Source organism: Aquarana catesbeiana, unplaced genomic scaffold, assembly GCF_042186555.1.
Source record: "Aquarana catesbeiana isolate 2022-GZ unplaced genomic scaffold, ASM4218655v1 unanchor229, whole genome shotgun sequence".
In the NCBI taxonomy this organism is placed as follows: Eukaryota; Metazoa; Chordata; class Amphibia; order Anura; family Ranidae; genus Aquarana; species Aquarana catesbeiana.
In genome coordinates, this window is record NW_027362656.1 from 2,164,785 (window position 1) to 2,188,793 (window position 24,009).

The 24,009-nt window shown below is 45.5% G+C and overlaps 1 protein-coding gene across 1 annotated transcript in view; it reads right to left on the reverse strand.

Annotated features, from left to right (window-relative positions):
• Nucleotides 1-24,009, reverse strand: part of LOC141121776 (uncharacterized) — a 427,874-nt gene that overhangs the window by 372,269 nt on the left and 31,596 nt on the right. The window lies entirely within an intron of this gene.

Consider the following 24,009-nt stretch of genomic DNA (forward strand, 5'->3'; position numbering starts at 1 on the left):
ATCAGAGGACTAGCTAGCCATCTGCCCCAGATTTTGTGGAATGTTTTTTTTTCCTCTTTTGGATATCAAAGGTAAGCTTGTATAGAGGCAGGCACTCATTTACCAGTTTTAACCAGAAATTACTAGTTGGGATCTCTGATCCCTTCCATGTCAGTAAAAGGGACTTCTTTGCATTAAAATAGAGGATACGAAGCAGTCTCTTGGCCTGAGAGGGAATAGTGAGGTCGCCAAAGATGCCCAGAAGACAATTCAATTAAGTGGAAAGCTTTGCTACTACAGTTTGGAACAGGGAGAGGGAGGTACGTATAATAGACATGCCTGGTCCAGGTGGTGTACATCCTCTATATACAATGTTATGGAGAGTTTTAAATGAGGAGACTATAGCTCCTTCAGTAGTGGTACAGGAATTATTAGAGTTGAGGTGAAGCCAATCGTGAATATTAACCAGCTGGGATGCTAGATAGTAAAGGTAGAAGAAGTAGAAAAAGCCAAGCCAGCGATGTGGGATGGGTGGTGCAGTGTCTCCAATGCAACTCTAGGGGGTCGCCCAATCCAGAGGAGTGCAGTACAAATAGAATCAATACTTTTAAAAATGGATTTGGGAATTCTACAAGAGGAATTAGCTATGACATACAGTAATTTAGGCAAGTAAATCATCTTAAGGATATTGGCTCTTCCCATGAGGTCTAGGGGCAAATCCTTCCACTGTTTGGTTTGTGTTTTGTAATTGGAGCAGTTTGGTTACATATAGGGATAATGGAAATTGAATTGTGACTCCTAAGTAGGGATGAGCTTAGAGTTCGAGTCGAACGTAAGTTCGACTCGAACATCGGCCGTTCGACTGTTTGTTGAATTACGAACATTATGGGCCGTTCGCACCAAATTCGAGTGGCGCGTCACGGCCCATAATTCACTGCGGCATCGCAGTGCATTGCTGGCTGATGATTGGCCAAGCATGCATTATGACCCGCATGCTTTGGCCAATCACAGCGCGGTAAGAACAGAGAGCCATAATTGGCCAAAGGCAGCGTGCTTTTGGCCAATTATGCCTCAGGGGATTTAGTACACGCCCCACACTATATAAGGCCGTCTGGAAGTTGGCCTTGTGTAGTGTGTTCTAGCGTGCTGAGAGAGAGAAAGAGAGACAGTGTCATTATATTTGAGTTAGATAGAGCAGGCAGGCGAGTCAGTTAGCTGCAGTTGGTGTATTTTGTATATACTGTATATATGCATCCCAGGTGTTGTGTATATATATATATATATATATATATATATATATATATATACACACTGTATTCAGTTTAGCTAGATCCGTTCCTGTTATTCTCTTCCTAATATACTTACAGGCAGGCAGCTGCAGTATTTTCAGTCAGTGTACTGAATCCTGTGCACAGTGTGCAACTAAAGCTAACTGCAGACAATTGCTGGTGTTCTCTTCCTAATAAAACCACAGGCAGGCAGCTGCAGTATTTTCAGTCAGTGTACTGTATCCTATGCACAGTGTGCAACTAAAGCTAACTGCAGACAATTGCTGGTGTTCTCTTCCTAATAAAACTACAGGCAGGCAGGTGCAGTATTTTCAGTCAGTGTACTGTATCCTGTGCACAGTGTGCAACTAAAGCTAACTGCAGACAATTGCTGGTGTTCTCTTCCTAATAATACCACAGGCAGGCAGCTGCAGTATTTTCAGTCAGTGTACTGTATCCTGTGCACAGTGTGCAACTAAAGCTAACTGCAGATAATTGCTGGTGTTCCCTTCCTAATAATACCACAGGCAGGCAGTTGATTCAGCTAGCTGCAGTATATTAGTGTACTGTATACTGGGCACAGTGTGCAGCTAAAGCTAACTGCAGACAATTCCTGTTGTTTTCTTCCTAATAACCAGAGGTGGGGGACTTGAGTCACATGACTTGACTTAAGTCAGACTTAAGTCACCTGTTTGAGGACTTGCAACTTGCTTGACAAAATTAAATAAATGACTCGACTTGACTTTGACTTGTCACTAATGACTTGCGACTTGACTTTGACTTGGGCTATTTGACTTGCAATGACTTGGCACCACCCCCCCCGAAAATATTACCCACACACTCCGCCCACCTACGCCTCTGAGCCAATCAGCATTTGCCAAATGCCATTGGAGCTGTTCAGGGTAGTGGTAAGAGTTATGTCAGTCCCTGCATCAAGCGCACCTGTTGAACGTGTGTTCAGCCATGGTGGGGTGATAATGCGACCCCATCGCTCACAACTGAGCGAGAAAGTACTTTCCAATTTAATTTTTTGCAAATGTAATGCATTTTAAGTGGCTATTCTCATCACCATTCAAGTGTCCAGATGTTGGCATTGTGTCAAGTTCAAACTTTGAGCTTAGTTATTTTCCCCCTCAGCAAGGACTACATTTTTTCAGGCTTGTTGGCCATTTAATTTCTGAGTGTTCTGCTCCTTGTCTGCTGTTTGGGCATTCAAAGTGTTTCTTTAAGAGCCCTTGCACACTGGGGGGGGGGGGGGGGGGGGCGGCGTCGGCGGTAAAACGCTGCTATTATTAGCGGCGTTTTACTGTCGGTATGCGGCCGCTAGCGGGGCGGTTTTACCCCCCCTAGCGGCCGAGAAAGGGTTAAATACCACCGCAAAGCGCCTCTGCAGAGGTGCTTTGCCGGCGGTATAGCCGCGCCGTCCCATTGATTTCAATGGGCAGGAGCGGTAAAGGAGCTCACCGCTCCGAAGATGCTGCTGGCAGGACTTTTTTTACCGTCCTGCCAGCGCATCGCTCCAGTGTGCAAGCCCTCGGGGCTTGCACACTGGAATGACAGTAGCGGCACTTTCGGGGCGGTTTGCAGGCGCTATTATTAGCGCAATAGCGCCTGCAAACCGCCCCAGTGTGCAAGGGCTCTAATATGCCAAGAAAAAAGCACTAAGCAGTTTTGTTAATGTGGAAATAAAACAAAACCTTTCCTGAAAACTGACTTTTAACTCATTATAGGCCTCATGCAGACGGGATGTTAAAATAACGTTATGAAAACGCCAGTATCTTTGCAGTGATTTATTTTCAGCTTTTTTCAAGGTTTTTGCAATAGCGGTTTTTAGCGCTTTTTAGCGTTTTTGAGCGTTTTTCCGCGTTAGCGTTTTTTAGCGTTTTTTTTTTTTCAAAATTTTTTTTTTTTAATGGATCAAAAACGTTAAAAAACGTTGGTGAATGACGTTTTTGCGCGTTTATCAGCGTTAGAGCGTTTTTACAGCTGAAAAACTTCTCTCAGAACCCACTGGTCCTGGGTTTTTTTTACAGCTTAAAAACGCCTATGCCATTTGCAGCTCAAAAACGCCTAGGTGGGCATGAAGCCATAGACTAATATAGACAGGCCTTTTTAAGCTGCAAAAAACGCTCAAAAAAGCAGCTGTAAAAACGTCCGTGTGCATGAGGCCTAAAGGTGAAAATGGGGTAGATCAGTATTTTGACTTAATTTGTGACTTGACTTGACTTGCTTGACTTCTAGCAGGGACTCGACTTGACTTGCTTGCTTTTCGTCACAGTAACTTGGGACTTGCTTGTGACTTGAAGGTTAAGACTTGAGACTTGCTTGTGACTTGCACATATGTGACTTACTCCCATGTGTGCTAATAATACTACAGGCAGGCAGGCGATTCAGCTAGCTGCAGTATAATCAGTATATATATACATCCCAGCTTTGTGCAGCTACATCTCACTGCAGGCCATTCCTTGTGTACCTATTCCAATACATCAAAGATAGTATGTCTGGAAGGCCAACAAGGAGAGGCAGACAGTCACAGGCCAATAAAAGAGGGCAAGCAGGCTCTGTGTCTAGAGGCAACAGCATTATGACACACCTCTCTCCTCCACCCCCTCCTCTTCTTCTTCCTCCATGGCCTCTTCCTGTGCTGATTTGTCCTCGGAACCAGCGGTGCTCCGTAGGCGTTCAAGGGGCTACACAAGTACGCAGGCAAAAAGATGCCATGCGGTGCTTGAGCTGGTGTGCTTGGGGGACAGGAGCCACACTGGGGCAGAGATTCTGTCAGCTCTGCAGGGGCAGGCTCAGAGGTGGTTGACACCACGCCAGCTTAAGGCAGGAATGGTGGTTTGCGACAATGGCACCAACCTCCTCTCCGCCCTCTGACAGGGACAACTGACCCATGTGCCCTGTTTGGCTCACGTCCCTAACTTGGTGGTGCAGCGGTTCTTGGGCAGGTACCCAGGCTTACAGAATGTCCTGAGGAAAGCCAGGAAAGTGTGTGCATTTCCACCGGTCATATGCTAGTGCTCGGCTGGCTGACCTCAAAAAGGAATTTAACCTGCCTAATCTGTGACATGCCCACCAGGTGGAACTCAAAGTTGGCCATGCGGGCCATCAATGAGTACCTGTATGACTATGGCACCAGGACAGGGTTTTTTCCCCACGCCAGTGGGCTATGATCAGGGATGCATGCACTGTCCTGTCACCATTTGAGGAGGCCACAAGGATGGTGAGCAGTGACAGTGCATGCATCAGTGACACTGTCCCTCTTGTCCACCTGTTGGAGCACACGCTGCGTGGAATAATGGACAGGGCACTTGAGGCAGAACAGAGGGAGGAAGAGGAGGACTTCCTTACCTCTCAAGGCCCCCTTTATCCAGACAGTGTTCCTACTGGCCCGGGAAGAGGACGAGGAGGAGGAGGATTGTGTCAGCATGGAGGTGGAGCCTAGCACTCAGCATCAGCAGCAGTCTTCAAGGGATCATTTACAGTCCGAAGAAACCCATTGACTTGCACGTGGCTAGGAGGAGGTGGCTGCGGATCATGTCGTCCTTAGTGACCCAGAGGACTCCGGACCGAATGCCTCAGCAAACCTATGCTGCATGGCCTCCCTGATCCTGCAAAGCCTGCGGAAGGATTCTCGTATTCGTGGTATCAAGGAGAGAGATCATTACTGGCTGGCAACCCTCCTTGATCCACGTTACAAGGGTAAGGTTGCGGACCCTATCTTGCCATCGCAGAGGGAGCAGAGGATGAAACATCTTCGGGAGGTCTTGCAGAAAGGTTTGTGCAACGCGTTTTCAGAGCCTGGGAGATTAAAAATTCCTGGTCCTGGACAATGTGTTGCTGAGGCTTCGGTAAGTCACAGAAGGAGCGGCGAAGAAGGTGGCCGTCTGACCGATTCGTTCAGACAATTTTTTTAGTCTGCAGCCCCAAGGTATGATCGGTTCCAGCAACCATCGCCAGCGTTGGATTTACATGGTGCATGAATACTTAGGGGCAAGATCAGACTGGGACACTTTTCCCACCGAAAATCCTCTGGGTTACTGGGTCTTAATGATGGATAACTGGCCAGAGCTTGTGCAGTATTCAATTGAGCTACTGGCCTGTCCTGCATCCAGCGTTCTTTTGGAACGCACATTCAGTGCTGCTGGAGGCTTTGTAACCGATCACAGGGTGCCCCTGTCCACCAAATCGGTCGAACGGCTGACCTTATGTTGTGCTGATGTAACCAAATATTTTTTTTTTAATGTGAGATCCCTTCAAGACAGCCTATGCTGATGCTGAGTGACTATCCTGTTATGCTGAGTGACTATCCTCTTCCTCCTCAATTTTCATGCTAATAGCTTGTAAGAACATTTTTGGTTCTGGGCACCAATTTTTCTGCCCCTGTTTAACAGGGGCGTGTAATTACAATTTTTTATGCAATACTTTGCAGCAGGTCTCATTCCTGCGCTCCCACTAGAGTATCTGTGAGGGGTTGCAGTGTTGTGGCACCAGCACCAGTGCCTAAGGCCCAATTTTTCAGCCCCTGTTTAACAGGGGCATGTAATTACAATTTTTGATGCAATACTTTGCAGCAGGGCTCATTCCTGCGCTCCAACTAGAGTATCTGTGAGGGGTTGCAGTGTTGTTGCACCAGCACCAGTGCCTAGGGCCCAATTTTTCAGCCCCTGTTTAACAGGGGCGTGTAATTACAAATTCTGATGCAAGATTAACTATAGTATCTGTGAGGGGTTGCAGTGTTGTGGCACCAGCACCAGTGCCTAAGGCCCAATTTTTCAGCCCCTGTTTCACAGGGGCATGTAATTACAATTTTTGATGCAATACTTTGCAGCAGGGCTCATTTCTGCGCTCCAACTAGAGTATCTGTGAGGGGTTGCAGTATTGTGGCACCAGCACCAGTGCCTAAGGCCCAATTTTTCAGCCCCTGTTTAACAGGGGCGTGTAATTACAATTTTTGATGCAACTCCAACTATAGTATCTGTGAGGGGTTGCAGTGTTGTGGCAGCAGTGCCTAAGGCCCAATTATTCTGCCCCTGTTTAACAGGGGCGTGTAATTACAATTTTTGATGCAATACTTTGCAGCAGGGCTCATTCCTGTGCTCTAACTAGAGTATCTGTGAAGGGGTTGCAGTGTTGTGGCACCAGCACCAGTGCCTAAGGCCCAATTTTTCAGCCCCTGTTTAACAGGGGCGTATAATTACAATTTTTAATGCAATACTTTGCAGCAGGGCGCATTTCTGCGCTCCAACTATAGCATCTGTGAGGGGTTGCAGTGTTGTGGCAGCAGTGCCTAAGGACCAATTTTTCTGCCCCTGTTTAACAGGGGCGTATAATTACAATTTTTGCTGCAATAATTTGCAGCAGGGCTCATTCATGCGCTCCAACTAGAGTTTCTGTGAGGGGTTGCAGTGTTGTGGCACCAGCACCAGTGCCTAAGGCCCAATGTCATGGTTATGCAATAGTGTTGTCTATCAGCTTACCTGTTTCCATGTGTTCATCTCTAAAGACCAGCTGACTCTCACCTGACTGCTTTTATTAACTCTCCTCTAGCACGGCTCCACCCCAGCTCCTATCAGAGAACTCTGTATTAACCTCTGGCGTGTCCCCGACTATCCCTGTTTGCCTGTGACCCTGAACCTTGGCGTGAACTCTGTTGTCCTTGTCTGCTTGTGGCCCTGACCTTGGCTTATTCCTTTACTATCCCTATCCTCCTGTTGCCTACTGTGGGTGTGAGCTGGGGGACCCTGGGGGTCGTGACCTGGAGCCAGTTGCAGCCCAGTCCATCCTCATTACTAGAGGCTCTGGTGAACACCTACTGGCTCTTAGACTCTGCGCCCCAGGGAATCCTACGCTCTAACCCCGGTGGGATCAGTGTTGGTGTCCCAGCGGCTCTGCCTTCCTTACCACCCGGACTCCCATCCGCAGCAGTCAGCCGTAGGGTCCACTGCCTTGTGGTGCACTCCTGATCCCAACAGTGTGCATCTGTCACCCAGCCTCTAGGTGACCTGACAGTTTGATCAGCCATGGACCCGGCTGACATGTCGCTTCCTGCAGCCGATCCATTGCAGGGCATAGTTCGCAGACTCGAGGCCCAGGAATCTAATCAGACTCAGGTGATGCGATTCCTTAAGGATCTGGCTTCCTGCTTCGAGCAGCTCCAGGCCTCCTTGGGAAACCAGAACCTGCAGCCTCAAGTGCAATCAGCAGCTGCACCTATCGCACCAGTCGCAGCCACACATTCATATTCACACCCAGCTCCGTCCCGTTTTTCTGGGGACTCCAAGGCCTGCAGGGGCTTCCTCAGCCAATGCACCATTCATTTTGAGCTCCACCCTCAAAACTTTCTGTCTGATCGGGCTAAGGTAGCCTATATAATTTCCCTCCTCTCTGGTGAAGCTTTAGCTTGGGCTGCCCCCCTGTGGGAGAAGAATGACTGGGTGGTTTGCAGCCTGTCCAACTTCTTGAAGCTTTTTCATAATATCTTCGAGGAGCCAGCTCGGGTTTCTTTAGCGGCTAGTGCCCTTTTACGCCTTCGCCAAGAATCTTGTTCAGTGGGACCTACCATGATCAGGATTATGATTATTATCTTGGCTATGTGATTAATTCCAGTTACTGTCGTACCATTAGTATTTTAACACTACTGCATGTATTTTTCCATACTATATGCTTCATTTTTACGCAACAACATATATGTGTGTTGATATATGTGAAATCCTTGTTATTCTATTTACTATGACTATTAAATTAATATTTTTCAACCCTCCGCAATCCAACCGCTTCATTTAAAGTCCCAACTCCCCTGTTTGTATATACCTGATTCTGGGATGGAGGCGACAAGTGCGCCTCATTTAAATTCCCAAACTCTCCCCTTTTTATGCCAAATATATTATCGGGATGGAAGCGTTTGGATAGTTGGATTAGCAGTGTTCCCCTGCTATCTACGCGAGAGGGTCTATGCAGACCCTACATAGGGCTGTATCTTTAGAAGAGTCGTATACCTTACACATATTGTTATGCTTGTACTTAGTTCCTCTACGCTACTACGGATGGCATGTCCTGTACTGGTTGCTGTTTTATACATTGACTTAAAAAATTTTTTCGTTATACATTCAACCCCCACAACTCTGCCACTGTTTTGTGTCAGCGTGGCTCTTGCCGCGATTCTGCGCTGGGGCTTCCTTCCTCGGCGCGGGAGCTGCGATGCGCTCCTTGGGCCCTCCCCCTCCTCCCCGCAGGGAGGTCCGGGCGGGTACCATTCTGCGCATCGGCGCCACGGTCCCTGCGTCATGCGCGGGACGTCCTAACTGACGTCACCGCGCTGACGCTTGGAGCGTCACCTGCGTGACTCCCCTCTGGGAGGAGGACCGGTTTGGCGCCAAACACTGAGCGAGTCCTCAGCTCAGGTGCGGACGCCGCCCCCTCCTCCCGCTAGGCTCACGCACGTGGCGTTGGCGGCATATATTTATATGTCCCCCAATCTGAGTGGGCTGTTTATTTGGCCTGTCTCCGATTGGGGTCTCAACACACCAGCTGTTCTCCTCCTGCTGTTTGTGCTTTACTCTTAGCATCGGGTAAGTCTTTGGATTATGGGCTCACTTTCTCTGTTATACCCCTGCTTTGTTTCACTGCACATCCTGCTTTTTATCCATTAGCCACCATTTATTTTCAACACTCCCTCTTCAACAAACCACACCATGTAGATCTGCACTAGTCACTATTTTAATTATTTCACCATGTCTTTCACAACACTATCTATTAATATTATATATAAAGGCATCTATTACTATTAATTCCATAAATACTATTTACATCATATCAAAATCATATATAAGGGTATGTTTGGATTCATTATTTATACAGTAATCAAAATCAATATTACTAATTTTATTATTATCCATCAATATCATATACAAGGGTATCTTTGGGTACATTATTTATATATATATATTATGCTGCCTCAGCTCCCGTGCCGGGGTTTGTTGCCTCTGGCTCACTCCGTGCCATTTGCCGTGCGACGCACTCAGTGCCAGGGTTGGTAAGTGTATGTTTTCTGACCAACCATTTTGGGATTAGATTTATTTTACTCCTCTCTACTAAGATGGAGATTTATCATATGTATATATCTTATAGGTTTGTACTGCATCAGCTCCTGATGAGTGGAGAAAACCATCCACGAAACGCGTCGAGCTACACTTGATGCTTCAACCTTAATTATTTGTACTCTGATGTCATCATTATTTTTCAACATCCTACATCATTGTGCCCTTTTCATACCAGGTCCCGGGCACACCATCTCGGGTACCTATTATGACCATTATTATTTCCATGCGTTTTATACCCCAGCTACCAGGTTCCGGGCATGTCATTTCTGGCACCTACCATGATCAGGATTATGATTATTATCTTGGCTATGTGATTAATTCCAGTTACTGTCGTACCATTAGTATTTTAATACTACTGCATGTATTTTTCCATACTATATGCTTCATTTTTACGCAACAACATATATGTGTGTTGATATATGTGAAATCCTTGTTATTCTATTTACTATGACTATTAAATTAATATTTTTCAACCCTCCGCAATCCAACCGCTTCATTTAAAGTCCCAACTCCCCTGTTTGTATATATGTTCAGTGGGACAATATGCGCTTCAGTTCCGTATCCTCACAGCTGAATTGAGCTGGAACAACGAGGCCCTGGTCGCAACCTTTTTACATGGCCTCTCTGACCGAGTGAAGGACGAATTAGCAGGAAGAGCCATCCCCGCCGGTCTGGACGATGTAATTTCCTTGTGCAATCAGATTGACATTCGTTTCCAGGAGAGGTCCCTAGAAAAAAGACGCCAGCACCATCTAGGTCCTAGTCATCCAGAACTCTTCTCCCGTCGCCCTGTGGAGCATCCTCTGCCTGCTGAGGAACCTATGCAGCTGGGGCGGACGAGACTAACCCCCGAAGAACGTGCTAGACGCAGTACTCTGGGCTTGTGTCTTTATTGTGGGGGCAAAGGTAATTTTCGTGACTCCTGCTCGCTTCGTCTGGGAAACGCTCGGGTCTAATACATTTAAAAGGTGGAGTATTGGACCCAGAAACATCACCTTCTCGTCTTCTTCTTCCGGTGTTCCTCCATGTAGGCCCTTCTCCCCAATCGGTGCTAGCATATCTGGACTCCGGGGCTGCCGGCAATTTTATGGATTGGAGAACTGTTTCTTCTATGAAGCTTACCCTTTCTCCCCTCGCTACACCACTGGTAGTCTCGGCAATTGATGGCACTGTGCTCCCAGGGGGCCCTATCCGTTTCCAGACGCTACATATTAGGATGTCGGTAGGGATACTCCACCAGGAGTGGATTTCATTCCTCATTTTACCCAAGGCCTCTACCCCCATTGTATTAGGCCTTCCTTGTTTACAGTTCCACTCTCCACATGTGGACTGGGTCTCTGGGCAGATCCTGGCTTGGGGCCCTTCGTGTTTCTTGTCCTGTCTTCTCAAGGTGGTCCCCAAGGAGAGACTTCCCATTGCTACCACATCCGTATCTTCTGATCTTCCCTCGGCATACAGCAATTACCGGGATGTGTTCTGTAAGAAGTCTGCTGAGGTGCTTCCTCCCCACAGATCTTTTGACTGTGCCATTGACCTCGTGAAGCCTTTTCGTTCCGGCTTCCAAGGAGAGAAGACATCAAGTAAGTCTGCACCAACACTACACGTACAGTAGAACACTCTAGGCACACTTTTCACCCCCCATCACCCCCCAATCACCCCCCTGTACCCCCTGTCACAGTGACACTAATAGCAGTTTTTTTTCTGATTATTGCATTGGTGTCATTTTGTGACAGTTATAAGTGGTATGGCAGTTAGTGTTAGGCCCCTTTAGGTCTAGAGTACCCCCCTAACCCCCAATAAAGTTTGAACCCCTTGATCACCCCCCGTCGCCAGTGTCACTAAGCGATCGTTTTTCTGATCATTGTATTAGTGTCACAGGTGACGCTAGTTGGGGAGGTAAGTATTTAGGTTAGTCGTCAGCGTTTTATAGCGTCAGGGACCCCCATATTCTACCTAGTAAAGGTTTTAACTCCCTGATTGCCCCCTAGTTAACCCTTTCACCAGTGATCACCGTATAACTGTTACGGGTGACGCTGGTTAGTTAGTTTATTTTTTATAGTATCAGGGCACCCGCCGTTTAGTACCTAATAAAGGTTTAACCCCCTAATCGCCTGGTGGGTGATATAAGTTAGGTTTTAGGGTCAGATAGGGTCTGCGTTGCCCCAGGCAGTGTCAGGTTAATGCCAGTACCACTAACACCCACGCACGCAGCATACACCTCCCTTAGTGATATAGTATCTGAACGGATCAATATCTGATCCGATCAGATCTATACGAGCGTCCCCAGCAGTTTAGGGTTCCCAAAAACGCAGTGTTAGCGGGATCAGCCCAGATACCTGCTAGCACCTGCGTTTTGCCCCTCCGCCCAGCCCAGCTCAGCCCACCCAAGTGCAGTATCGATCGATCACTGTCACTTACAAAACACTAAACACACATAACTGCAGTGTTCGCAGAGTCAGGCCTGATCCCTGCGATCACTTATGCCGTGTACACACAGGAGGACTTTCCGACCGTGTACACACAGGAGGACTTTCCGACCGGACTGGTCCGACGGGCCGAATCTGGTGGACAATCCGACCATGTGTGGTCTGCATCAGACTTCCGATGGACTGTTTCGGTCGGAAATCCCCCTTTGGCCCCACGTGCCCCCCCTCCCCCAAAGCACCTTGTCCCCATGTTGATGAGGACAAGGGCCTCTTGTCCTCATGTTGATGAGGACAAGGGCCTCTTCCCGACAACCCTGGCCATTGGTTGACACGACGCTCTCTCTTATATAAGTCATCGCACACCGCTCACACACCATTACAGCGGGAGAGATCGTTGTGTCAAAATCGGAAGAAGAGAAGAGGGGAGAAGATGATGCAGAAGTCTGGGCCACCGCTAGCAAAAGAGCGGCAAAAGAGCAGAAGATAATGGAGGAGCCCGGCAGAAGAACCGGAGAGCAAGAGAAGAGGCCGAACACTGGGAGAAGAACCGAACATCGGGAGAAGAGGCCGGAGAGAGTGGAGAAGAATCGGACATCGGGAGAAGACGCCGGAGAGACCCCCAAAGTCGGAAGAAGACCCCCGGAGCTGTCTAATAAATTACTTTAAAAACCTGTGTAGTGTTTTTTTTATTGACACTTTTTCCCTAGGTGAATGGGTAGGGGTACGATGGACCCCATACTCATTCACATAGGGTGGGGGGCCTGGGATCTGGGGGCCCCCTTATTAAAGGGGGCTCCCGGATTCCGATAAGCCCCCCGCCCGCAGACCCCGACAACCAGCGGCCAGGGTTGTCAGGAAGAGGCTCTTGTCCTCATCAACATGGGGACAAGGTGCTTTGGGGTGGGGGGCCCGCAGGGCGCCCCCCTCCCCCCAAGCACCCACCCCCCCATGTTGAGGGCATGCAGCCTGGTATGGTTCAGGAGGGGGGCGCTCGCTCGTCCCCAGCCCCTTTCCTGACCGGCCGGGCTGCGTGCTCGGATATGGGTCTGGTATGTATTTTGGGGGGACCCCACGCCGTTTTTTCAGCATAGGGAGTTCCCCTTAAAACCTATACCAGACCTAAGGGCTTGATATGCCCCGCGATGGGGCTTGCAGTGACGCAGTTGGGGGGCGGTCCATGCCTGATGTGTTCTCCTCCTCTGTCTCTCACTCCCGCCCAAGCCTGTTTCCATCTGCTCTCCACCCGGGTGGCGCGGCTGCACACTGTCCTCCCCTCACTAGCTGCCGCCCGGGTGTTTTTATGTACACTAATGGAGAGTGGGGTCTCTAATAATAGAGGGGGGTCTGTCCTGGGGGGGTCTGTACTAATGGAGGGGGGGTGGTCCTGGGGGGTCTGTACTAATGGAGGGGGGGTTGTCCTGGGGGGATCTGTACTAATGGAGGGGGGTTGTCCTGGGGGGTCTGTACTAATGGAGGGGGGTTGTCCTGGGGGGGGTCTGGACTAATGGAGGGGGGTTGTCCTGGGGGGTCTGTACTAATGGAGGGGGGGTTGTCCTGGGGGGTCTGTACTAATGGAGGGGGGTTTGAGATCATGGGAGGATCCCAAGGTAACAAAGACTTCTAAGGGGAGCATCTCTGTGTTTTATTCGTTGCCATAGAAACATTTGTAAAGGGGAGGAGTTGGTAAGATGACCACGCCCATGTGGGGGCGCCAGAAATATTTCTGCACCCAAGCATCTGTGACCCTAGGATCGGCCCTGGTTATACCAGAATGATGCCTGCAGGTTTAGGTATCATCTTGGTATCATTCTTTTCAGCCAGCAGTCGGCTTTCATGTAAAATCAATCCTAGTGGCTAATTAGCCTCTAGACTGCTTTTACAAGCAGTGGGAGGGAATGTCCCCCCCTCCCACCATCTTCCATGTTTTTCTCTGGCTCTCCTGCCCCAACAGGGGACCCGAGAATGCAGCCGGTGGTTTGGCCAGCTGACCATAGAGCTGATCAGAGACCAGAATGACTTCAATCATCTCTATGGCCTAAGAAACCAGAATCTATGAGCATTTTGTGACTTAGATTTCGCCGGATGTAAACAGTGCCATTGGGAAAGCATTTTATCACACCGATTTTGGTGTGGTCAGATGCTTTGAGGGCTGAGGAGAGATCTAGGGTCTAATAGACCCCAATTTTTTCAAAAAAGAGTACCTGTCACTACCTATTGCTATCATAGGAGATATTTACATTCCCTGAGATAACAATAAAAATGATTAAAAAAAAAGCACCCCTGTCCCTCCCTGCTTTCGCGCAAAGGCGAATGCAAGCGTCAGTCAGGCGTCAAATGTAAACAGCAATTGCACCATGCATCTGAGGTATCACCGTGAAGGTCAGATCGAGGGAAGTAATTTTAGCAATAGACCTCCTCTGTAAATCTAAAGTGGTAACCTGTAAAGGCTTTTAAAAATGTATGTAGTTTGTCGCCACTGCACATTTGTGTGCAATTTTAAAGCATGTCGTGTTTGGTATCCATGTACTAGGCCTAAGATCATCTTTTTTATTTCATCAAAAATGTGGGCAATATAGTGTGTTTTAGTGCATTAAAATTTAAAAACTGTGTTTTTTCCCAAAAAAGATGCGTTTGAAAAATCGCTGCGCAAATACTGTGTGAAAAAAAATTAAACACCACCCATTTTAATCTGTAGGGCCTTTGCTTTAAAAAAATATATAATGTTTGAGGGTTCAAAGTAATTTTCTTGCAAAAAAAATATTTTTTCATGTAAACAAAAAGTGTCAGAAAGGGCTTTGTCTTCAAGTGAATAGAAGAGTGGGTGATGTGTGACATAAGCTTCTAAATGTTGTGCATAAAATGCCAGGACAGTTCAAACCCCCCCAAATGACCCCATTTTGGAAAGTAGACACCCCAAGCTATTTGCTGAGAGGCATGTCGAGTCCATGGAATATTATTAAATATTTATATAAATATTATTAATATTATTAAATATTTTTTTTTTGCACAAAGTTATCACTAAATGATATATTGCTCAAACATGCCATGGGCATATGTGAAATTACACCCCAAAATACATTCTGTTGCTTCTCCTGAGTACAGGGATACCACATGTGTGAGACTTTTGGGGAGCCTAGTCGCGTACGGACCCTGAAAACCAAGCACCACCTTCAGGGTTTCTAAGGGTGTAAATTTTTGATTTCACTCCTCACTGCCTATAACAGTTTCGGAGGCCATGGAATGCCCAGATGGCACAACCCCCCCCCCTGGGGGTCCCACGCCTTCCCTTTTTTAAATTTGGGTGTGGGGTTCCCCTTAATATCCATACAAGACCCAAAGGGCCTGGTAATGGACTGGGGGGTACCCATGCCGTTTGTCTCACTGATTTTCATCCATATTGCCAGGACCAGACATTACATTAAAGCCGCAAGCAGTTTTAAATGACTTTTATTCTTTTACAAATGTCATTTTGTGCAGGACTGTTCTAAGCACGGGAAACACGCGCCACTTTACAGGCATACTATAGACACCCCCCCAGGCACGATATTTAAAGGAATATTTCACTTTTATTTTTTCACTTAAAGCATCATTAAAATCACTGCTCCCGAAAAAACGGACGTTTTTAAAACTTTTTTTGCATTAATACATGTCCCCTGGGGCAGGACCCAGGTCCCCAAACCCTTTTTAGGACAATAACTTGCATATTAGCCTTTAAAATTCGCATTTTTGATTTCTCACGTTCGAGTCCCATAGGGTTTAACGGGGTTCGAAAGTTTGCACAAACTATCGGTCCGTTCGCAAGTTCTGGTGCGAACCGAACCGACGGGTGTTCGGCTCATCCCTACATGGCCGTTATTTGTTCTTATCACTAAACTGATGAGCGGTAAGTGCTTTTAAGTTCCACTTGACCACCTGTAGGTTCCGCCCCCTTTCTGACCAGGCCATATTCTGCTATTTAGCACGCTGCAGCTTTAACTGAAAATTGCACGCTCCTGCGATGTACTACCCAAATGAAATTTATGCCCTTTTCCCGCCACATATAGAGCTTTTATTTAGTGGTATTAGATCACCGCTGGGTTTTCATTTTTTGTTATTGAAACAATGCCATGCATGCTCATAATAAATTAAAAGATGAAAGCTATTGGCTACTGCCCCGTTTATAGTCCCGACGTACGTGTTTTACGTCACCACGTTCAGAACGATCGGATTTTCCGACAACTTTGTGCGACCGTGTGTATGCAAGACAAGTTTGAGCCAACATCCGTCAGAAAAAATCCATCGATTTTGTTGTCGGAATGTCCGATCAATGTCCGACCGAGTGTACCGGGCATTACGGTTTCTGAGCTTAACCAGCTTGTGGAGCCACCGTATGTTTACTATGGGAGGGTACGCATACGCAAGTGGAAAGAAAGGAAATTTCCACCATACACAGTTCACACAAGCGTGTAATTAGAAAGGTGGACTGGACATCTATTCACTCGGCACAATCCTGTCTTTTATATTTTATTGTGCACCAAAAAGCATACGTTTTTCATTTTTCTTAAAATAAATTTGGTTAATAAAAAAATGTGCAAATCTTGTGCTACATGAAAAAATGTGCCTAATCCTAAAATTCCATTTGCATTGTTTCATTCTACGGGTTCATTCTACATTTGTTTCATGTGTTGATGTCATTTTCAGATTACATTTGTAGATTATTTATGGAACCCGTTTCTCTTCTCGTTTTGCAGCGCCATAGCGAGTAAACGCAGGCAGGTGGGGCGCAGACGGAAGCAGGTTCCCATCCTCCTCTACGAGGCCGATATGACATGACATGTTCCTGACCACTGCACTCTATACACAGGACTGTATATGACATGTTCCCGACCACTGCACTCCATACATAGGACTGTATGACATACTCCTGACCACCGCACTCCATACACAGGGCTGTATATGACATGTTCCTGACCACCGCACTCTATACACAGGACTGTATATGAAATGTTCCTGACCACTACACTCTATACACAGGACTGTGTATGACATGTTCCTGACCACTACACTCTAAACAAAGGCTGTATATGACATGTTCCTGACTACTGCACTCTATACACAGGGCTGTATATGACATGTTCCTGACCACTGCACTCTATACACAGGACTGAATATGACATGTTCCTGACCACCGCACTCTATAAACAGGACTGTATATGACATGTTCCTGACCACTACACTCTATACACAGGACTGTGTATGACATGTTCCTGACCACTACACTCTAAACAAAGGCTGTATATGGCATGTTCCTGACCACAGCACTCTATACACAGGACTGTATATGACACGTTCCTGACCACTGCACTCTATACACAGGACTGTATATGACACATTCCTGACCACTGCACTCTATACATAGGATTGTATATGACACGTTCCTGACCACTGCACTCTATACACAGGACTGTATATGACACGTTCCTGACCACTGCACTCTGTACACAGGGCTGTATATGACATGTTCCTGTCTATCGCACTCTATACACAGGACTGTATATGACATGTTCCTGACCACCGCACTCTATACACAGGACTGTATATGACATGTTCCTGACCACCATACTCTATACACAGGGCTGTATATGACATGTTCCTGACCACTGCACTCTATACACAGGACTGTATATGACATGTTCTGACCACTGCACTCTATACACAGGACTGTATATGACAAGTTCCTGATAATTGCACTCTATACACAGGACTGTATATGGCATGTTCCTGACCACTGCACTCTATACACAGGACTGTATATGACATGTTCCTGACCACCGCACTCTATACACAGGACTGTATATGACATGTTCCTGACCACTGCACTCTGGCCGTTATTTCTGGTTATATCTAAACTGATGACCTGTAAAGGATTTAAAGCGTCATCTATGAGCAATTTTGGGTAACAAAGATTTTCCTCATTCCACCGACACACAACTTTTATTTTTGTTCAAAACATTTTTTATTATAATTTTACTTATAACAAGATTGAAGTCATAAAAATCAGGAAATAGTAAAGGAAGACATCCAATTGGTCAGGAAAATGACGTGTTTGGAATGTGGAGGCGGAGTCATTATTAATTTGTGTACAATACAATACACATCGTGTTACATTATTATAACAATGTATTGTAGAAAAGATCACACCATAGAAAATGGGGGAAAGTAGAAAATAAACCCAGATATAAAGGTGACATTTGTGTACGAGGAACACCTTAACAATTACCACCATTTTATTCTCCAGGGCCTCTGCTTTCAGAAAATATATGTTTGGGGGTTTTATCTAATCTTCAGACACAAAATCTCCATATTACCATGTGTGCAAAAATAATGTAAAATCAGCTCTGGCAGTGAAAGGGTTAATGTGAGCTAGATGGGATCACTCTGCTGTGGTCACACTCTAAACGTTAGAGCTCCCCCTAGCTGCAGCCTAGTAATAACATTGCTAGGAGGTCTATTTGTTTATCAGCTACATCTTTATATAAACGTCTCCTGACATTTAGGGGTCTAATCATAAATAATTTACATAATAGTTCACCCAATGAAAATACATGTACATTCCTTCTGTGTGAATAAGGGGAAAATGGAGTTTAATTGGCTATTTGCTGGTCGAATAATTTCCATTTATATAAAATGGAAAATACTACATTTGCCACTAGCTGGAGATAATTGCTATTATACTTAGTGCCATCTAAAGTCCAAACATAGTATTTTTCATTTTAATTCAATGGTTAGTCTAATAGTGTTGGCTTATTTAAGTTATATCCTTCAGTGTGTACTGTACTGATAAGTGTATGATCTCAGGTATTAGTATGAAGACATGTCTGATGAAGGAAAATAAGAGTTCTATTATTCAAAAAGATTATTAGACTAATGTGACAATCGTTCAACCAGCTGTTACAATTTCTGGCTGTGATTTAACACAGTGATTTCCTATGATCATCAGCTCCAACTAGTGGCCATAATCTGATATTTTTCCTGAAATACCTCGATTAGTGCAATACTGCATTATAGCCACTAGATGGAGCCAAGGAAATCAGTGTATGAAATAAAATACGGCCAATATTCATCACAGCTGGGTAAATGCCGGTCATAACTGTTCAACTATTTTTTTTTTAATTAAACCTCTAAGTGTTTGTGAAATTTTCACCACAAAATGTACTCAGCCAATTTTTATTTTTCTACTGCTATCAATGGCCAACACGGTACAACACTTCATCCATGTCTTTGGTGATCTCTGATCTCCTTATGAACTGTTTTCTTACACGATGAAGATCAGCCATGGAGTATATCTGAGGTGTATATCAGGGTGTGCTTCTTCCCCACATGAGAGCTGTGATGTCCAGCAACATTCATATAGAAGAGATTTTCCACACTCAAGGCACTAATACACCTCAAGGGTTGTGTGGGATCCCTGATGTACAGGAAGACAGGTCTTTAGTGAGGAACAATTCCCTCACTCAGGACATGAAAGTGGCTTCTCCCCCTTGTGAGATCTCTGATGTGTGTTGAGATTGGACTTCTGTGAAAAACATTTCCTGCACTCAGGACAGGAATACGGCTTCTCCCCCGTGTGAGATCTCTGATGTGTGGAAAGATTGGCCTTCTCTGAAAAACATTTCCCACACTCAGGACAGGAATACGGCTTCTCCCCCGTGTGAGATCTCTGATGTGTGGAAAGATTGGACTTCTGTGAAAAACATTTCCCACACACGGGACAGGAATACGGCTTCTCCCCGGTGTGAGATCTCTGATGTGTGTAAAGACTGGACTTCACTGAAAAACATTTCCCGCACTCAGGACAGGAATACGGCTTCTGCCCCGTGTGAGATCTCTGATGTTTGCAAAGATTGCACTTCAGTGAAAAATATTTCCCGCACTCTGGACAGGACTGCGGCTTCTCCCCTGTGTGAGATCTCTGATGTGTGGAAAGATTGGCCTTCTCTGAAAAACATTTCCCACACTCAGGACAGGAATACGACTTCTCCCCCGTGTGAGATCTCTGATGTGTGGAAAGATTGGACTTCTGTGAAAAACATTTCCCACACACGGGACAGGAATACGGCTTCTCCCCGGTGTGAGATCTCTGATGTGTGTAAAGACTGGACTTCACTGAAAAACATTTCCCGCACTCAGGACAGGAATACGGCTTCTGCCCCGTGTGAGATCTCTGATGTATGGAAAGACTGGTCTTCTGTGAAAAACATTTCCCGCACTCAGGACAGGAATGCAGCTTCTTCCCCGTGTGAGATCTCTGATGTTTGAAAAGATTGCACTTCAGTGAAAAACATTTCCCGCACTCTGGACAGGAATGCGGCTTCTCCCCTGTGTGAGATCTCTGATGTGTGTAAAGATTGGACTTCTCTGAAAAATATTTACCGCACTCAGGACAAGAATATGGCTTCTCTCCTGTGTGAGATCTTTTATGCCTATTAAGTTCAGATTTAAAACAGAAACACTTCCCGCACTCAGGACAGGAATACGACTTTTCTCCTGTGTGAGATCTTTTATGCCTATTAAGTTCAGATTTAAAACAGAAACACTTCCCGCACTCAGGGCAGGAATATGGCTTCTCCCTTGTGTGAGATCTCTGATGTGTGTAAAGACTGTAATTCTGTGAAAAACATTTCCCGCACTCAGGACAGGAATATGGCTTCTCTCCTGTGTGAGATCTCTGATGTCTGGAAAGATCGGACCTCTGTGAAAAACATTTCCCGCACTCAGGACAGGAATACGGCTTCTCTCCTGTGTGAGATCTTTTATGCTCATTAAGCTTGGATTTAAAACGGAAACACTTCCCACACTCAGTACAGGAAAAGTCCTTCTCTGTTGGAAGGACGGCACCGTCCCTCACAGTCTGAGGTTCCTCAGGATAAGAGGAATACGATGGTCCATCTACACTGTGTGGTGCCGGATGGACATTTGAGGTAGTCGGGTTTTCTCCTGGACTATACTGTGTGATGTCCTCATCTTCTACTTTACAGTCTGGAGACAAAGTGAGACAATCCTCTGAGGTTTTTCTCATCTCCCGTCCATCTACTAAAATAGAAATAAAAAGATTATTACTAGACATGAGCAGATTGGTTCCCCTAAACCAGGACTCCGCCCACATCAGGCAGCTTTGTCTCTAAGGATCTTACAATTCCACCCTCAAGGTAACTAGTAAATGGGTCCTCTGTAGGGCGGCAACTAATGATTATTTTCAGAATTGATTAGTTGGCCGATTATTGTTTTGACTAATTGTATAAAAACCTCAAAAAAAGGTTGGTGTATAATTTAGTTAATATTCTTGAATATATACACAGCGGTAAATATAAATATCCAGATATATAGTTGGATATTTAATCCACTCTGAGAATAACAGACAGATAGATGTATTATTAGAGGGAGAATCTGCTACATATCAGAATCAGAGATCAACATTATTAAAATGTAAAAAAGATGTAAAACACCGTTTTGCAGATGATCAGACAGGAGTGTATTATAATATGATGGATGACAGACTCCCTTGTCATAGACAGGTAGGTAGGTACAAGCTCCCTGCACCTGATGTCACTTATGCTGGCCGTACACAAACTCATTTTTCTTTCCAAAAAACATTCATCCAATTTTCTAACCATTAGTGGGGTCAAATCGGCGTTCATTTTCCACCACAGTGACGGGAACAAATTTTCACATTTATACTGTGAAATAGTGAAAGTAATATATCTTATATCATATATATAATAATAAATATACCCAGAAGTAGGATATATGGGGATTTTACCTGGGAGTCACACATGAAGATATATGGAGGTTAGAGGGGGGGGGGACTTTTATATTAAAGTAATACTGAAAGCTGAGACTTTTTTTCATGGATATAATAATTTTATATATAATGCACAATACTAGTAAACTTTTACTTTATGTAATAGTAATGCCTTCTATCACCTCCAGTCTATCAGCCCCACCTTCTCTGCCTTCTCTGGGGTCAGATGCTGATCTTCTCTGCACAGAGCCCTTAAAGTCATTGTAAATATTGGATTACTATTTTTTAAACAAACTTGTCATACTTACCTCCTATGTGTAATGGTTTTGCACAGAGCAGCCCCGATTCTCCTCTTCTGGACCCCCCCGGTACTTCTGGCTCCTCCTGCCTTCAGAGTTCTCCTATAGGAAGCCGCAAAGTATAGTATAGCGTTCTCCTATAGGAAGCCACAAAGTATAGTCTAGAGTTCCCCTATAGGAAGCCACAAAGTATAGTATAGAGTTCCCCTATAGGAAACTGGAAAGTATAGTATAGAGTTCCCCTATAGGAAGCTGTAAAGTATAGTATAGAGTTCCCCTATAGGAAGCCACAAAGTATAGTATAGAGTTCCCCTATAGGAAGCCACAAAGTATAGTATAGAGTTCCTCTATAGGAAGGTACAAAGTATAGTATAGAGTTCTTCTATAGGAAGCCACAAAGTATAGTATAGAGCTCCCCCATAGGACGGTACAAAAAATTCTGCCTTTAGAATCACTTGCTTCCTTCTCTTGTGCAGAACTACATGTCCCATGAGGCATTGCTCCTCACACATTCAAGCTGTATTTTCTGATATGTAAAGAAATAATGCATTCTGTTTGCAGGCCAATTATCGACTGACCAACTAATCAATTATGAAACTATGACAACTATTTTCATAATCAATTATAATCAATTATGATGATTAGTTGTTTCAACCCTACATCTCTTAATCTCCTACCAGTTCATTTCTTTATTCATGGACCTTAGTCAGAGAGTGAGGAAACAAGGAGAACTGTCTTTTATAGGAGTGACAGTGATGAGGGGGATTATAGGACGAGTGTCCCCACCAGGGCCGTCTTTAATATTGATTGGACCCTGGGCAAAAATTTTCTTGGGGCCCCCCCCCATTCAATTTCACTCTCCACCTGCTCTGAGACATACAATAAATGGCAGTAATGCCGCGTACACACGAGCGGACTTTACGGCAGACTTTGCCCGGCGGACTTTTCGACGGACTTTATGACGGACTTTCCGAATGAACGGACTTGCCTACACACAATCCACCAAAGCTTGTCGAATTGGTACGTGATGATGTACGACCGGACTAAAACAAGGAAGTTCATAGCCAGTAGCCAATAGCTGCCCTAGTGTGGCTTTTTGTCCGTCGAACTAGCATACAGACGAGCGGACTTTTCGACCGGACTCGAGTTCGACAGGTAGATTTAAAACATGTTTCAAATCTAAGTCCGTCCAACTTTTGAGAAAACAAAGTCCGCTTGAGCCCACACACGATCGAATTTTCCGACGAAATCCTGTCAGCCGGGCAAAGTCTGCCGTAAAGTCCGCTCGTGTGTACGCGGCATTAGACTTAAAATTGGTTTACTGTATCAGATCAGGCAGCAATTGCGATTGGTTGCCAGCAGTTACAGCATATCATTACTGCTTACTGACTAGTTGCTAGAGGTTACAGCACACATTACGGCTAACTGATTAGTTGCTAGAGGTTACAGCAAATTATTACTGCTTGTTAATTGGTTGCTAGAGATTACTGTACAGTAATACTGCTCACTGATTGGTTGCTAGAGGTTACAGCACATCATCTCCTCACTGCAGGGGAGCCTGATATACATATGAATGTCGTCTTTATTTACATATCAATGCCGCCGGCCGCAGCTATTTGCTTAGTAATGCCGCCACTACTTACATATGAATGCCGGTTATTTACATGTAAACACAGGGTCTGCAGGTGAGTGATCTGTACACAACAATAGGGCAGAGCTGGGCAGCATTAGTACCAGCACTTCTCACCGAGATATCAGGACACAGCACAGGACTAAAACTTCAAGGGGCAAGGGATTTTAAACTTGGATAGTTGGCAAGTATGAGGCAGCTGCTTTGGGCCCCACAACAATGACAGGGCCCAGGGCAGCTGCCCCTTTTGCCCTGCCTTAAAGACGGCCCTGGTCCCCACCCCCTCTATCATTCATTGCCATCTTCCCAATACAAGAAGTCCTGCACTTCCTTATTTAGTCCATGATTTAGTCATGAATAACAGCGGGGCTGAGCCCCACCAGAGGTCAGAGAGTGAGGATGGGGGAGAACAACCAAGATGAAGACTGGACTGATCCTGAAGACCACCATCATTGGATTATTGGCTCCTCCCTCATTATTATTATTATTCTGTTTAAGGTTCCAAAGTTTGAGGATGTTAT